Genomic DNA, 15,977 nt, shown 5'->3' on the forward strand with positions numbered 1-15,977 from the left:
TTCTTAAAGAACTGTGCTGCATCCGTCGCCCTATTTCTAGTAATTCTTTTTCGGGCATCCATCGGGGTCCCTGCCTAAAGATTGGAAAAGTGGTAAAGTAGTACCTGTATTTAAAGGTGGTGACAAGACAAAGACAGAAAATTACAGACCTATTTCACTAATTAGCGTCTCATGTAAGCTACCAGAGCATATAATTTATACCAACTTAATGGGTCACTCACAGAGCAACGGATTCTTTTGCCCCACGCAACATGGGTTTCACCGGGGATTCTCGTATGACACTCAGCTAATCGATTTCACCCATGATATTGCATCATCAATAAATAGCGGACACCAGGTTGACTGCGTATTTCTGGATTTTCAGAAAGCTTTTGATTCTGTTGCACATAACCTTCTACTCGCAAAACTGTCTGCCATCAAAATTCTAATATCACTGATGAAATGGCTAGAGGCGTATCTAACTGGTAGAAAGCAGCGTGTTGTCCTTGAAGGACTGACCTCATCAGAGACTGAAGTCTTACCGGGCGTCCCACAGGGGTCCGCCTTGGGCCCACTGTTATTTCTGATATTCATACATGACATAGGAACGCATCTTTCCAGTCACATACGCCTGTATACTGATGAGTGTTGCATATATCGCGCAATTACGTCCCCTGCCGATTCAAGTATCTTACAAAATGACCTTGTAACAGTGTCCACGTGGTGCGACAGCTGGAGCATGAAATTAAACTCTGCCAAGTGCAATGTCATTCGCTTCACTAACAAAAGGGTACCGCTAGTTAAAAATTACTTTCTAAACACTGAACCATTGATCGAGGTAAGTAGTTACAAGTATTGCGTTGTCTTTAAAAATAATCGTTCTTGGAATGACCATATAGAGAGCGTGGCGTCTAAGGCTAGTCGTATGTTAAATTTTCTAAAACGTATTTTCTGGAGAGCCCCCCATAAGCTAACAGAAACATTTTATTTAACAAACATTCGTCCGATGTTAGAGTACCGCCGCTCTGCCTGGGACCAAGAGACAAACACAGCCATTAATAAACTGGAACGAATACAAAAACGCGCCGCCCAGTTCGTTACCGCCAACTATGATTTCACTCAGAGCTCATCACAAATACGTGTTAACTTGGGATGGGCACTTCTCTAGAACCGACTGAAATATTTGCGACTTAAACTTTTCATGAATATTTACACAGGCAAGACTGGTTTGTAGAGCGACACATACATAAATAACCAAAGCTACATATCACCTAGAACAGATCATCCGCTGAAGGTACAAGAGTACAAATTCCGCATCAATCCTATATAAGCATTCCTTCTTTCTAAAACATGATTGGAATAAACTGCCACTCGAAATTGTCACAGCAACGCCATCTGTGTTGGAAACTTTGTTGTCGAAACATTTATATCTTTAGATCTAAAAAGTGTTTAGCTTTGGACAGAATAGGAGATTAACCTTTCGTGTCCGCGGCTTTTTGCCTTACTCGCTGTTTTTTTCATTACTTTATTATAATTATTATAATTATTATTAACATCATTGCGTTGTACTATGTACTCAAGTGTACTTATATTGTATTTCATAATAACCTTAGGTGAAATGTTAAGTACTGTGTTTTCAATATCAATATTTTGTTGTATTGTGTATTAGATGTATACTTTTGTAACATCAATCACCTGTATTTCCATCATTTGTATATTCCTTCGCCCTACTCTAATGCCCAACATTGGGCGCTGTAGGTATGTAAGTAAATAAATAAATAAAGTAAATAGAGAATGATGGGTGTAACGTTAAGGGATAAGAAAAGAGCAGATTGGGTGAGGGAACAAACGCGAGTTAATGACATCTTAGTTGAAGTCACGGAGCAAGAAATATTTAGGAGTGGAAACTCCGCTGTTTGCGGCGACCAGAAAAGGTCACAAGCCCGCGGAGCGGTTATCGTGCTGGCGGCGCCTGGCGGCCTGGAAAGATATTACCGCCGTTGAGAGCGCGCCGGAGTAGGCCGGAGCCGCCTGCCCGGGCGCTGCATTTTTTTTTCGCTGCGGCTTCTACGACGCGCCGCATGGCGCCGCCACTGTATATGGCCCCGTCGGCGCATACAACAATTGTGACTATCTGGTCGCCCGCGCTCGCTCGCGCTGACGGGAGTTTGACCTCCTATATGTCTTACTCCGTGGTTGAAGTCAAGAAAAAGAAATGGGCATGGGCAGGACATGTAATGAGGAGGGAAGATAACTGATGGTCATTAAGGGTTACGGACTGGATTCCAAGGGAAGGGGGGCGTAGCAGGGGGCGGGAGAAAGTTAGGTGGGAGGATGTGATTAAGAAGTTTTCAGGGACAACATGGCCACAATTAGCACATGACCGGGTAGTTGGAGAAGTATGAGAGAGGCCTTTGCCCTGTACTGGGCGTAACCAGGCTGCTGCAGCTGCTGATGATGATGAAGGTTTACAGAAAGAAAATTAAGGTATTTTGACATGTGTGGACTTGCGATATACCATGGTGGCAAGGCCATTTGTGGTTCATTCCACTAGGACATTAATGGATGCAGTATAGCTATTATCAGGCTCTTCCTGTTCTCCTCTAAACTGGGTGCTCTGCTTACAAGAATTAAGTGCGCCTTGTGATCACTATATGTGCTCTTGCTAAAGGGTGCTGTGATGTGTGCATATCTTTTATTGAATAAAGTTTTTACAAGTTTTTAACAGTTGTGCTGTGCTTTCAGATGTTTACTGGAGCAGATTGAATTTGATGCAAACACGGTGGCAGTGTAAACGGAAACATTTACAAGGTGAGATAACAGTCTTTTTTGACGATTTGGATGAAAGGATGGCCAAGAAGTTGCACTTTTGAAACATTATGGGATGTACCTACTATGCAGGCAGCACAGGTATATTAAACTGGCACTATTTGTCACGCCCTGCTTTGCATTTATCTGGTGTTTAGGCATATTTCTTCCATTGCCATCGATGCTGTATGAGTGCTGTGATTTGGTGAGATTGTAAATTGGCCATTTAATATCAATATTGAAATTTAATTCTTCTGTCCACGTATGCCTCCATGGCACATTGAAATAAATGGGCTATTTGTCATGGCAAAGAATTAAATTATTGCTCAAATGCCTGAAATGCTACAATACCTGATAACCTTGGACATATTGTAGCTGTTCAGTGTGCCTTCTACTGAAGCATAGTGTTTCTCAAGGTCGGCCATTGATTCCAGTTGAGCAAATCAGACTGCTGTCTTCGGTTTTTGCCAGGTATAGTGCATGTTGCGTTAGAGGTTAATACAGTTATAGTAATGAAATTTTTGCTCTTGGTGTTTCACTCACTGTAGCGCTATGTGTTTAGTGTTTTTTTAGTTTTTTATAGTATTACAGTTTATCATAACATATAATGGTGGCTAAGAGCTGCATAATATCTAGGCATTTGTTGCACATGCAGACTAAAATCTATTATGTTGTGAGCTTCCATCTTAGTGTAGAGATAGTCTATTGACTACCCACGGAGAGGTCACAGCAGTTGCTGCAAAGGGTTCGGTTAAGCACCAGGACGTAGTTTCACCAACTCTTGCCATGGTAGTCATGTACACCACCATTGTAAGTCTTCAGATGACTACCCTAGGAAGGGTCATTGTTGCCATTCCAAAGGGGTACCGCTGACTACCAAGGGGTACTTGCAAGGACCACTGAGGTACTCGCATCAACTCCTGCTTTGGGAGTAATGCATACACCTCAGTAAGTCTTGCGGGAGAGTCGCCGGTACTGCGAGGGAGTCGCCCGCACTGTATTTCCAAGAGAGTACGTGTTACCACCCAAAAGCTCATCATATGTGCGACGAGCAGATACACCCCGAAAAGAGTCACTTGCGACTACTATTTTTTAAAGAGTGCTGCTTTTTCTTTGCGGCTGCTTCAAGTTAAATTAAGCTCTTTCCAGCTACCCCCCCCCCCCCCCCGCGTTTCACGCCTTCCACGTTCTTTGTTGACACTTCCTGTCCTGTCACGTGGGCAGGCGGCGTGCCATTGTCACGACTATTCTTGTTCATGAAGGCGGCCCTGTTCAGCCTTTTCTCGGCTGCTTGAAGTCTTTTTTTCTACCGCCTTCCGTGGATCACGCTCCATATTTAGCTCACTTTTGAGCTATTTGACCTGGTTAGCAAGCTCATCCTGCATGTCCTTCATTTTATTAAGCATCAAAATCACAGTTTTTTACCGATTAACTCGACTTCCTCTCCATTCTCATCCTACCTCTCGTCTACCTTGAGGGACCCCCCGCGCATACATTACAGCCTTTCTTTCCATGCGCAGCCCTTAGCTTTTCAAATGCAAACACCGAAGCTTTCAGAGCACGTGCCCACTAGCAAAGGCGGATACGCACAGAATCTACATCCTTCAAATGGTTCAAAATAATTATTACCAATGTTTTAAAAGCAATAAATGCCGCACGGATTTAAGGTATTTCACGTGCTCGCACGTGTTAAAACACGCGGCCACCCTCTCACTGCCCTAGCAAAGCAATATTCTTGATACCAATGCAGACACACTAGCACCCCTAATAGCTAGTCTTGGCAATTTCAAACTGCTATTTTATGCTATAAAGACAACGTCTCACATGATTGCACGCGCTGAAGCACCTAGCACGAAAGGACACTCTGACTATCCTGCAAAACCAAATATACACGAGACACAGGCGTGCACACTAAAATGAACGGAAAACTAGCAAACTAGAATTTGGAGGTTAAAAAGATCAGCAAATAAAAAAACAAGCAAGTTCAAAGTATGCACAAAAGCTTGCGTTTTCGTCGCCGCCACGGAGCCCTAGGAAAACATGTTCGTCCGCCACAAACATCACCACACGACCAAACATCGATGATGGTGATGATGATGATTTAATGACATCGCCATTGAATAGGGGCTGTGAAAAATTGTCACCTAGCTTGCTTGATTTATTCAGATAAGCTATACAAGTTTTCATCTAACATTTTTGTGTACATCTGTAATCTATTTTTTGTTCAACATTTACATTGCATCGCTAGCCATGGCTCTAAGAGATCCGGTCGTATCAAACTCTTCCCTCCTTTTTTTCCACGAATATTCTAAACGTCTCTTATCTATACTGCTGACGGGTTCATGTTTCCGTATACTTTAAACCCAAGTGCTCCTGGAAGGTGTAGGTTACTTACGGTTCTCTCTGGGTGAATCTTTTCGCTTTCTATTAGGATGTGCTGAGTGGTCTCCAGATTTTTGCTCCAGCATAAACATGCCTCATCTATATCAAAAGATTTGCTCCGGTATGTTCTTGCCTTTAGGCAGGTGGTTCGTGCCTCACAGCACAGCAAGGCACTGCCCTCTGCGTTATGGTACAGAATTTCCGTTCTCATTCCTTTCTCCTCATTCTTGTAAATCTCCATGGACCTTTTTGTTTCCATTCCTCGCATCCAATTACATGTCTCTGTTTCTCTCACTTTCTTACTGATGACTCCTTGTTGTCTATGGTTTCAATTACCTAGTACTTGGTTGCCAGCCTTCTTGACCTCTTCCTTCATTCTGCGCCCACGCTTTTCAAGCAAAGATACTTGTGCACTTTACTGTCATTTATTTTCATTCATGTTCCTGAGTCTTCCTTCAAAACTAATTTTGCCCTTTCCTTCTCTGACTTCAACAGAGGGCCAACCCATGACGCCCTGCACTGCCGCATCTGTGGTTTTGCCGTAAGCTCCCAAAGCTAACCGACCTACTGATATATCGCAAACTTCCAACCTAGACAAGATATCCGTTTTTAAGCATAGAATGGCTTTTGCGATCTTTAGCGCTGGCACCATTACTGCTTTACAGAATCTCGGCACCATCTCACACTTATTGTGGCCCCACAATCCTCCGTGTTTCATGATTACAGCATTCCGCTTCGCCTTTACTTTCGGATTCCCTTGGTGTGTGGTTGAGTATTTCTTTCGTTTATGTAAACGCCGAGGTATCTATATTGCTTGGCTATGGGCATGACTTGACTGGGTATGGCCGTGGATATTACCCGTATATTCATTAAAGATCATAATCCCCCATTTCTCTGTGCTAAACACGAGGCCTAGATTTGTCTCTGTATTGCCACAGACATTCGCAAGTGTCTGTAAACGTCTTTTATTGTCGGCTAGTAGCACTATGCCGTCCGTATGTATCCAGGGAGCTTCTGTAGCACCATTTGGTAGGATAAATCAAACCCTAATTCACTGTTCTCCAGCCACCTTTCTATGCTCTTAACATAAAGCGTGAACAACAATGGAAACAGAGGAAATTCTTGCTTCAGTCCTTCATGACTTCCCACAACTTCATAATCGTTCCGACCTTCCCATACAACTTGTTCTCGGTTGTCTCTATATACCTCCGTCATCAGCTCCACACAATCGTTGCCTATGCCTTCGTGCTTAAGAATATCCCATAACAATTCTCTGTCTGCGTTGTCATAGACACCTTTAACATCTAGAAATGTTATCGATAAAGGTATATTCTGAGCTACTGAAATCTCTATGCACTGAGTTAGTACAAACCTATTATCCTCTAAGCGTCTACCTGGCCTGAACCGATTCTGCAGTTCCCCTAGTACATAAGTTTTTCTCCAACCACTTCGACAGTTCCAATTTTATGGTTGGTTTGTCACTCTATATTGGCCTCGAGCTCCACCACTGGAAAAGCTGGCGCCACCGTCGGCGTGACGTGCTAGGAGGGATCACGTGGACATAGCGGCCGCGTCGGCTGCTTCGGGCGCGCTGAAGCGAGCTGAAAACGAGTTTAAATTCCCTCATGCGCTGCGGTCCTCATTTAGTGGCGAGATTTTCCCGCTTCGAGGGTCTCCTTTACAACGCTTCAAAGCACTACAATAGGTAGTGGCTGCCTTTGAAGGCGCACAACATGGTAGGCTACTGCTCGGTGCCGCAATGCGGACGCACGCAACGGAGCACGGTGTCAGCCATAGGTGTCAGCCTTATTCACACGTAGCCGCAGGACAAGAAGCTGTGTGAAGCTTGGCTCGCGAAACATAAAACCGGCAAACAGTCATCGGCTACAACTCGGGTATGCAGCAAGCACAGACGCGAGGAAGATTTTTGCTACGGCGCCCGGTCTGCGATGTTCTGAAAACGCTCACTGAGACGCTCGCCCGAGTCCGCTGCCCGACTAATGTCATGACGGTTTGGTCTGTGAACCTGTCGATGCTATAGAAACTGGCAAGTTCAGTGGAGTGGAAAGGCAGCGGTAAGAAGCACATTTAAAAAAAGCATGGCATATGGTCATATTTGTGTTATGAATTAATGCAGTGGATTACAAAAAAAGGAGCAGCGGGGAATTGCACGCTGAGAACACCGATAAACATACAGTGCGACGCAACTCGAGAAATAGTATTGAAAGGTCAAAGAATTTAGAAGAAAAAAAATATTGAATCGTCACGACGGCACATCACAGTCCCCGTAGGCGTCGAAGTCTCTACGATGAAATTATTTTTGAACAGCTCTGATAGCGCCCACGTAACAATGGTTGCTTGTATACTGTCAAATGCTCATATTCTGCGGCCTAAAGCTCATGGCACGGTGCGAAAACGCGCGCGCGGAGAAAGCGAAACAGTGCGCGGACAAGCATGCAGACGTGCAGTCGGTCGCTGCGAATCTGCGCGATCGCTTCATTGAGGCTTCATTCTATTACGCTCCATTTAGTTATACAAACACCATAAGAACATATTTCAGATAGTTTGCTCTGAGCGTTTACCTACCTTTCACGCAAGCCGGTTCGGTAGACTCCATCGCGGCGACCGCGCGCAGTGGCGTTCACTGTACGTATTCGGTAAAGAGATAGCGTCTGTAAACGATTGTGTGCTTTCAGTTTGCCCAAGATTATTATTTAGACAGTAAGAAACTTCTCTCGTTTCGAAAGTACTTACAGAAATGTCCGGGAGAGCTCGCGCGTGGTGTTTTCAGTGAGCGCTGACAGCAAAACCTATGAGGAGCGCGCCACGTGATCCCTCATACTACGCCAGCGAGGCGCTTCCGATAGATGGCGACTCCCTAACTCCTCGCCGCCAATATCACCGACGTTACTGAAACTGGCCAAGAGGCGCTGTTCGGATGGATGGATGGATTAGTACTCTTTAGGATCTCATTGCGGAGCCGATTCCATTCATGGGATGTGCGAGGCCAAAACGAGTGAGTTTAAGAATGTTAATCCCACTAGATTTGGTACTATTTGATACAGCTGATCAACTCAATGTGATATATGCAATATGGATATATTGTCCCAGCCTATTAGGAGACGGATAGCCGGCGTAGAGGACGTGTAAAAGCACTTTTATGAGAGCAGTCAACGCGACGTCGTTGTCGTCTCTGTTTTTTCCACTCGCGCGCCACTTCAGCGTCGTTCTCATCGCCTGGCACATACCCGCGGCGACCATATAGGATGTGGCATTTGCCCCCCCTTTGAAAAAAAAAAAGGCATTGTCCCGATGCACCAACCGCCGAAGGCTGTGCACAGACGGTGCAAAGTTGAGGTCACGGGGAAATGTAGGGCTTCATACGAAGCACGTGCACAACCTCGGGCAGATGCCGCCGGGGTTTGGAGCAGTTATGGCTGTCGGGGACAACTTCATAATTCCCATCGCTGATGCGGCGCAGAACTGTGTACGGGCCAAAGTATCTTCGCAGGAGCTTCTCAGACAGCCCCCGCCGACGAATCGGAGTCCAGATCCACACCTGGTCACCGACGTTGTATGTGACGGGTCTGTGCCGAAGATTGTAGTGTCGGGCATCGTATTCCTGTCGTTCTTGGATTCGCAAACGCGCAAGCTGCCTGGCTTCCTCGGCGCGTTGCGTAAACTCCTCGGCACCAGTCTCGTCGTCACCGCACTCGTGTGGCAGCACTGCGTCCAACATTGTTGTCACTTCGCGTCCGTAAACGAGGTTGAAAGGCGTCACGCGTGTTGTCTCTTGGCGAGCCGTGTTATACGCAAATGTAACGTATGGTAAAATCTCGTCCCAGTTCTTGTGGTCGACGTCGGTGTACATACTCATCATGTCTGCCAGTGTCTTATTCATACGTTCTGTCAGCCCATTGGTTTGGGGATGATAAGCCGTGGTCTTTCGGTGAGTGGTACCACTTAGTCGCAACACGGTATCCAGAAGCGCAGCCGTGAACGCAGATCCTCTGTCTGTTATGACCACTGCGGGAGCGCCATGCCTTAGGACGACGGCTTCGACGAAAAATCGCGCTGCTTCGGCTGCTGTTCCACGTTGGATAGCACCTGTTTCGGCGTATCGAGTAAGATAATCAGTGACGACGATTATCCATCTATTCCCGGCAGTAGACAGTGGAAATGGACCTAAAAGGTCCATGCCAATTTGTTCGAACGGCGCTTGCGGTATCTGAACAGGATTCAGCAGTCCAGCTGGCTTGCCGGGTAGGGCTTTGCGGCGCTGGCAATCTAGGCATGTCTGTGTGTAACGTTTCACGATCGACGCAAGTCTTGGCCAATAGTACTTTAGCCTAATTCTTGCCAATGTGCGGGTGTATCCCAAGTGACCAGCGGTCGGCTCGTTGTGACAGGCATGTAGGACTTCGTCGCGAAGAGATGCGGGAATGACGAGTAGGTAGCTGCTGCCATTAGGTAAAAAGTGCTTTTTATAGAGAACGTCGTGGCGTAAGCAAAACGAAGGCAGCCCTCTCGCGAATAACCTCGGCACGCTGCTTGTTTTTCCCTCTAAGTAATTGAAAAGAGGAACCAGTTCTGCGTCCTCGCGTTGGTGGCGTGAAACGTCGACAGTATCTAGCACGCCTAGAAAACCCGCGTCATCATCGTCGTGGACTGCAGTCTCAACAGGAGACCGAGAGAGGCAGTCGGCGTCGGTGTGTCGTCTCCCCGATTTGTACACAACCGTGAAGTCGAACTCTTGGAGCCGAAGACTCCAGCGCGCAAGCCGACCAGCTGGATCTTTTAAATTAGTCAGCCAGCAAAGTGCATGATGATCACTGACAACGGTGAAACTCCGACCATACAAATATGGCCGAAATTTCAGGGCGGCCCACACCAGAGCGAGACATTCTTTTTCTGTAGTGGAGTAGTTAGCCTCCGCCCTGGATAGCGTCCTGCTGGCGTAAGCAATCACTCTTTCGGTGCCGTCCTGCCGCTGTACAAGCACTGCTCCAAGGCCGACATTACTAGCGTCTGTATGAAGAATCGTAGGAGCGTCTTCATCAAAGTGTGCGAGGACGGGAGGCGCCTGCAGCCGTTGCCGTAGGTCATCAAAAGCCCGTTGCTGGTCTTCAACCCACACAAAGGGGACATCTTCTCTGGTAAGATGGGTCAATGGCCATGCGATGCGCGAAAATTCCGCAATAAACCGTCGGTAGTAGGCGCAAAGGCCCAGAAAACGTCGCACGGCCTTTTTATCTGATGGCGTTGGGAAATTAGCAACGGCAGATATTTTATCAGGGTCAGGTCGGACACCTTCACGACTAACAACGTGACCGAGAAATTGAAGTTCTTCAAAGCAAAAATGGCACTTTTCAGGTTTTAAAGTGAGACCAGCTGAGCGTATTGCTTCGAAGACCATCTTTAGTCTCCGTAAGTGTTCCTCGAACGTTACGGAGAAAACAATCACGTCGTCGAGGTAGACCAGACAGGTTTGCCATTTGAGGCCTGAGAGTACAGTGTCCATTAGTCGTTTAAACGTTGCCGGCGCAGGACACAAACCGAAGGGGAGCACCTGAAATTCATAAAGTCCGTCGGGCGTAACAAAAGCGGTCTTCTCACGGTCTCTCTCATCAACTTCTATTTGCCAATGGCCGCTCTTCAAATCCATCGACGAAAAGTAACGTGCGTTTCGTAGCCTGTCCAGTGAATCGTCGATACGCGGTAGCGGATAAACGTCTTTCTTTGTGATCAGGTTCAGTTTTCGGTAGTCGACGCAGAAGCGCAGGCTACCATCCTTCTTTTTCACCAATACGACAGGCGATGCCCAAGGACTCTTAGATGGCCGAATAACGCCGTCGTCAAGCATCGTCTCCACTTGTGTCTGGATTGCCTCGCGCTCTTTCGGTGCTACACGATAAGGATTCTGCCGAATTGGTCTGTCGTCGGCTTCGGTGACAATACGGTGCATAGTGAGCGGCGTCTGGCTAACTCGTGACGTGGATGAGAAGCAGCTCTTAAACTCATTGATGAGCTCAAGAAGGCTGCTGCGTTCGACGGGCGATAAGGTGGGACTGATATCGACCACAGGGGCAGGCATAGCCCCAGTGAACGTCGCGTGCTCCACTGAGAGGCAGTCCTGTATTGATGTAAATTCGTCGAAGTAAGCAACAGCCGTGCCTTTAACAATGTGTCGACGTTCCCCGGTAAAATTCGTCAGCAGGAGTTCAGCACGTCCGTCGTGTACGTTAATTACGGCCCTGGCGATGGAAACGCCTTGACTCAGTACCAGTGCGTCGATGTGTTCAGCGACGCCAGTGCCAGTGTTGAAGTTGTCGCAGATTACAGGCACGAGGGAACAGCTTCGCGGCGGAAGCGTGACGTCGTCGTCGGCGATACGTAAGCGGGGTCGCTGGTGCTCCGCGGGGTCGACGTCGTCTGAACTCGTAGAAAATGTGACGACGAGGTCACGGACATTAATCACTGCACCATACTCTCTCAAAAAATCCATCCCCAATATAAGTTCTTTACAGCACTCAAAGAGAATGACGAGGGTGGCGACGAAGGTTGCGCCGGCGATTACTATTCTGGCTGTGCATTTTCCAATCGGCGTCATCAACTGGCCACCGGCAGTTCGGATGTTGGGCCCGGTCCACGGCGTCTTCACTTTTCGCAGCCTGTCGGCCAGCTTTTGACTGATTATCGAAAAATGCGAACCAGTATCGACGAGAGCGGCCACTTGGTGGCCGTCAATGCAAACGACAAGATCGGCGCTGACGGCGTCGGTTACAGGAGGTGTGGTTGGAGTCGTCGGAGTTGTAGAGTCGTCGATCGTCGGAGATGGGGGTTCTTGGGTAGCTAGCCGGTTTGCAACCTCACCCCCCGAGGTCGCTGCGTCTAGTTTCCCCGGCGCGGGCTAGGGGACCTGCCCCTAGAGGCGTCAGAAAATTCGCGACGGGTCGGTGGGGTGTAACGAGCCGGAGAGGGGGAACGCGATCGAGGCGTCGTTGAACCTTCTGGCCAAAAGTTTGTAGAATTTCCGTCGCGGCTACGTGCAGCATCAGACACAGGGTAACTGCAGCTGGAAAATTTTGGATACCCAGCCGCGCGGTAGTGGCAACGCGCGGTAAACATGTCCTGCTTCGCCGCAATGAAAGCATAGCGGCCCGCGGTCAGCGGTGCGCCACAAATCGGTCTTTCGAAGCGGGTAGCCGGCAGAGGATTCACTGTAGAAACGAGGCGCAGCGATCGACTGGCGGCGATACGGCATAGTTGGCGGCGGCTGTGACTATCGAAAATAGGGCGTCGGGGGTGGCGGTGATGGCTGCGTCGTAGTGGTCGACGGTGTCAGCAGCATCGAAGTGGCAGGAGGTGGACGGCAGACAGCTTCCGCGTAGGTCAATCGTCGCGGCACCGCCTGCCAGTCGGGCGACGAAAAGGCCTCTCGAACTTCCTCCCGAACGATATCAGCGACAGAAGCCACCGCTGGTGCCATGAGAGAGGTCCCGAGCTGCCGGATCTTCTCTCGCACAATCTCTCTGATGACTTCACGTAGAGACGTGCTGCAGCTCTCAGGTAGAATGGAAGCGTTCACCGGCGAGCTCTTGCGATCATATTGGCGGTACCGTTGCTGTAGTGTCCGTTCTATAGCGGTAGCCTCCTTGGTAAATTCGGCCACTGTCGTTGGTGGGTTCCTCACGAGCCCGGCAAAGAGTTCATCCTTCACTCCGCGCAAGAGATAGCGCAACTTCTTTTCTTCGGCCATCTCAGGGTCTGCCCTGCGGAAAAGGCGGGCCATATCTTCTGCAAACATGGCAACGCTCTCGTCTGGTTTTTGAATACGGGATTCAAGTAGGCGCTGCGCGTTGTCTCTTCTGTCGCTACTAGTGAACGTGTCTAGCAGCTGGGTGCGGAAGGCATCCCACGTGGTCAAATTTCTCTGCCGGTTCACAAACCACGTCCGCGCACTGTCTTGAGGCGCAAAATAGACATTAGACAGCTTCTGCTGGGAGCCCCAGTCATTATAACTGGCGACACGCTCAAATTGGTCAAGCCAATCTTGGACATCGTCAAAAGCGTCGCCGTGGAAACTTTCTGGTATCTTTGGATTCTGCAGCGTCACCTGCGATGGAGTTGCAGTAGCCATGGCAGAAGTAGGTTGACGCGTTCCAGCAGGGTCCTGCAAAGGGCTGAACTCGGGCGTCAGGCCTAGCAGGCGGCGACTGTACCGGTCAACAGGAGTTTCGATGAACGAAGGTGATTGCGCTTTCGAGGTATGGCTCCGCGAAGGGGTGCCGAGCATGAGACAATCCTACCCAGCACCTCCACCAGTGTCGCAGCCTGTTAGGAGACGGATAGCCGGCGTAGAGGACGTGTAAAAGCACTTTTATGAGAGCAGTCAACGCGACGTCGTTGTTGTTGTTGTTGTGGCCTGTGATGCGTGTGGCTCCTACCCACGATGGGGGATTGGCCAAGAGATGTGTGGATTATTCGAAATTATTATGGAGCATAAATTTCCTAATAGTTATTGAAATAGCATTGAATAGCGCAGAATTGCCTGTTAAATAACATCAGGAAGGTAATATTGAATTGGTAATAATGAACTTAAAAGTAAAAACAAAAATAAAGGAATTTAGCAGGGCATTCGTTTAGATTCCATAAGGAATGTTCGGACAGCGAAGCATGCATCCGTGTGGCTGAGTCCCAAAGTGGACGCTCCGAACGAAAGAATTGCAGGTTCTGTCAAGTCCAGGCCAATTCTTCGAAAAGGTATTTCCAACCATCTTTTTCTAAGCGCAGTAAAGCGGCGACAAGATAGAAGAAAGTGGTGTATCGTCTCTTCCTCATTACAAAAAGAACAGAGGGGGGAGGGAACCAAACCCGACCTGTGTAAGTAGAAATTCAGCGAGGGTATGCGGCAGCGTAATTTGGTGAGGCAGACCTCCAGCATCTTTGTGTCACAGGATTCGCTATGCCAGGGAAATGCCAGGTGCTTATACTCTGGAGAAGCAGTCAAATGTGGGTATGATAAGGCTAATCTTATTGATCGCATCCGAAATCTTGTCGCCGTGATCTGTGCTGTCACTGGTAGAATAGGAAGAACAGGGCCGGATAGTGATGCATTTGCCAGTGAATCAGCAGTTTCATTAAAAAACAAACCTTTATGCCCTGGCACCCAAATCAAATGAACACATCGCACATGGGCAGGAACTAGTAAGCGGAATAGTTTTAGCATGGGTGACTCATTAGTAGCGGTAAGGCAAGAGCATACTGAAAGGGAGTCAGTCAGAATGGCAGCCGTTGTAATAATTGGGTCTAATTTACGTAAAGCTAGGATTACTGCTAACAACTCGGCCAGAAAAATAGGCACAAAATCAGGCAACCTTAAAGAAAAAGACCAGTCGAGCGCAGGACAAAATATTCCAATGCCAGCTTTTTCCTCGCACTGTGAGGCATCTGTTGCAATGATAACGTTTGTTTCTAGGCTGCTCAGGTGGTCTTGCAACGTGGCGTTTAAAATGCCGTAAGGGAGGAGCTTCGCGTGGTTTGGGAAAATGTCATCAAACCTGATCTCTGGGTAATTTGAATGCGTATTATCATGAAGCACCTCGCGAATGTGCACATTTAGTGGTTCAAGTAATGTTTGCACAAATATAATCTGTGGTCTATGAAACCTGGGCCAATGAATAGGAAAAAATAATTCTGGATTAGAGAGGAAAATAATTTGAAGGCGGTTTAATGGGGATTCATATAGCCTTAGGAAAGTCTGAACTGTCAGAAGGCGAAATCGGCATATTATGGGTGGGATTCTTGCCTCCAGGTATAGTACGGCATTCGAAACGAATTTTGGGAGGCCTAAGCACATACGTAGCGCCTCTCGTTCCAACAAAACTAGCGGCCGAAGCTTGTATGCTGGGACACCTGAGAATAAAACGCATCCAAATTCTAACACCGGACGAACATACATCTTATACACCATCAAGAGGGATTTTCTCCGCATACCTGTTCTTCGGTTGCTCAACTTGCGCAAAATGCCCATTGAACGAGCTCCTTTTGTCGCAATATATTCGATATGCGGCCGCCAGTTAAGATATCCGTTGTAAATCACTCCAAGGTATTTTAGTGATTCTACTTGTGGGATATCTTCGAGATGATAGTTAAGCGATATGTATACTGGGTCTTTAACGGGAAAAACGAGGATAGCACACTTATTAGCATTCAGGTTTAAGTGTAAGCTATCCAGCCAGCCTTCCAGTTCCCTGAGATACGACTGCAGTATTTCGTAAAGAGAGTATATGTCGCTAGCCATACCAAAAAAGGCAATGTCATCAGCATAAACGTATGTACTGACAGCTGGGTGAACGGGGATTCTGCTCAGTAAAATATTAAATAATACTGGTGAAAGTACCGATCCCTGAGGCACACCTCTTGTTTGCTTATATTTACTGGAAGAATAGCCGCTTCGAAAACAATAGAACTCCCGGTCTTTTAAAAATTCATGCACCCATGCTATTATATAGCCTGGAAAGCAATGGCTCTGTAACCGATTCGTTAAAATTGTATGTTCAATGCTGTCATAGGCTTTGCATATATCTAAGGTAACTAGAGCCGCGTATTGTTTTTCCTGTCTGGCGATGTTAATGCGACTTTCAAGGTCTACATGCGCGTGCCATATTGAATAGCCAGACGTCGTTGTCGTCTCTGTTTTTCCACTCGCGCGCCACTTCAGCGTCGTTCTCATCGCCTGGCACATACCCGCGGCGACCATATAGGATGTGGCAATATCAGTTCAAGAGTTGTAAGTCTAAGGTTGT

The 15,977-nt window shown here is 47.5% G+C and overlaps 1 protein-coding gene across 1 annotated transcript in view; it reads right to left on the reverse strand.

Moving 5' to 3' along the window:
* LOC142567775 (WD repeat and HMG-box DNA-binding protein 1-like) overlaps positions 1-15,977 on the reverse strand; it is a 350,415-nt gene that overhangs the window by 235,093 nt on the left and 99,345 nt on the right. The window lies entirely within an intron of this gene.

The sequence above is a fragment of the Dermacentor variabilis genome, unplaced genomic scaffold (genome assembly GCF_050947875.1).
Source record: "Dermacentor variabilis isolate Ectoservices unplaced genomic scaffold, ASM5094787v1 scaffold_14, whole genome shotgun sequence".
Taxonomy (NCBI): domain Eukaryota; kingdom Metazoa; phylum Arthropoda; class Arachnida; order Ixodida; family Ixodidae; genus Dermacentor; species Dermacentor variabilis.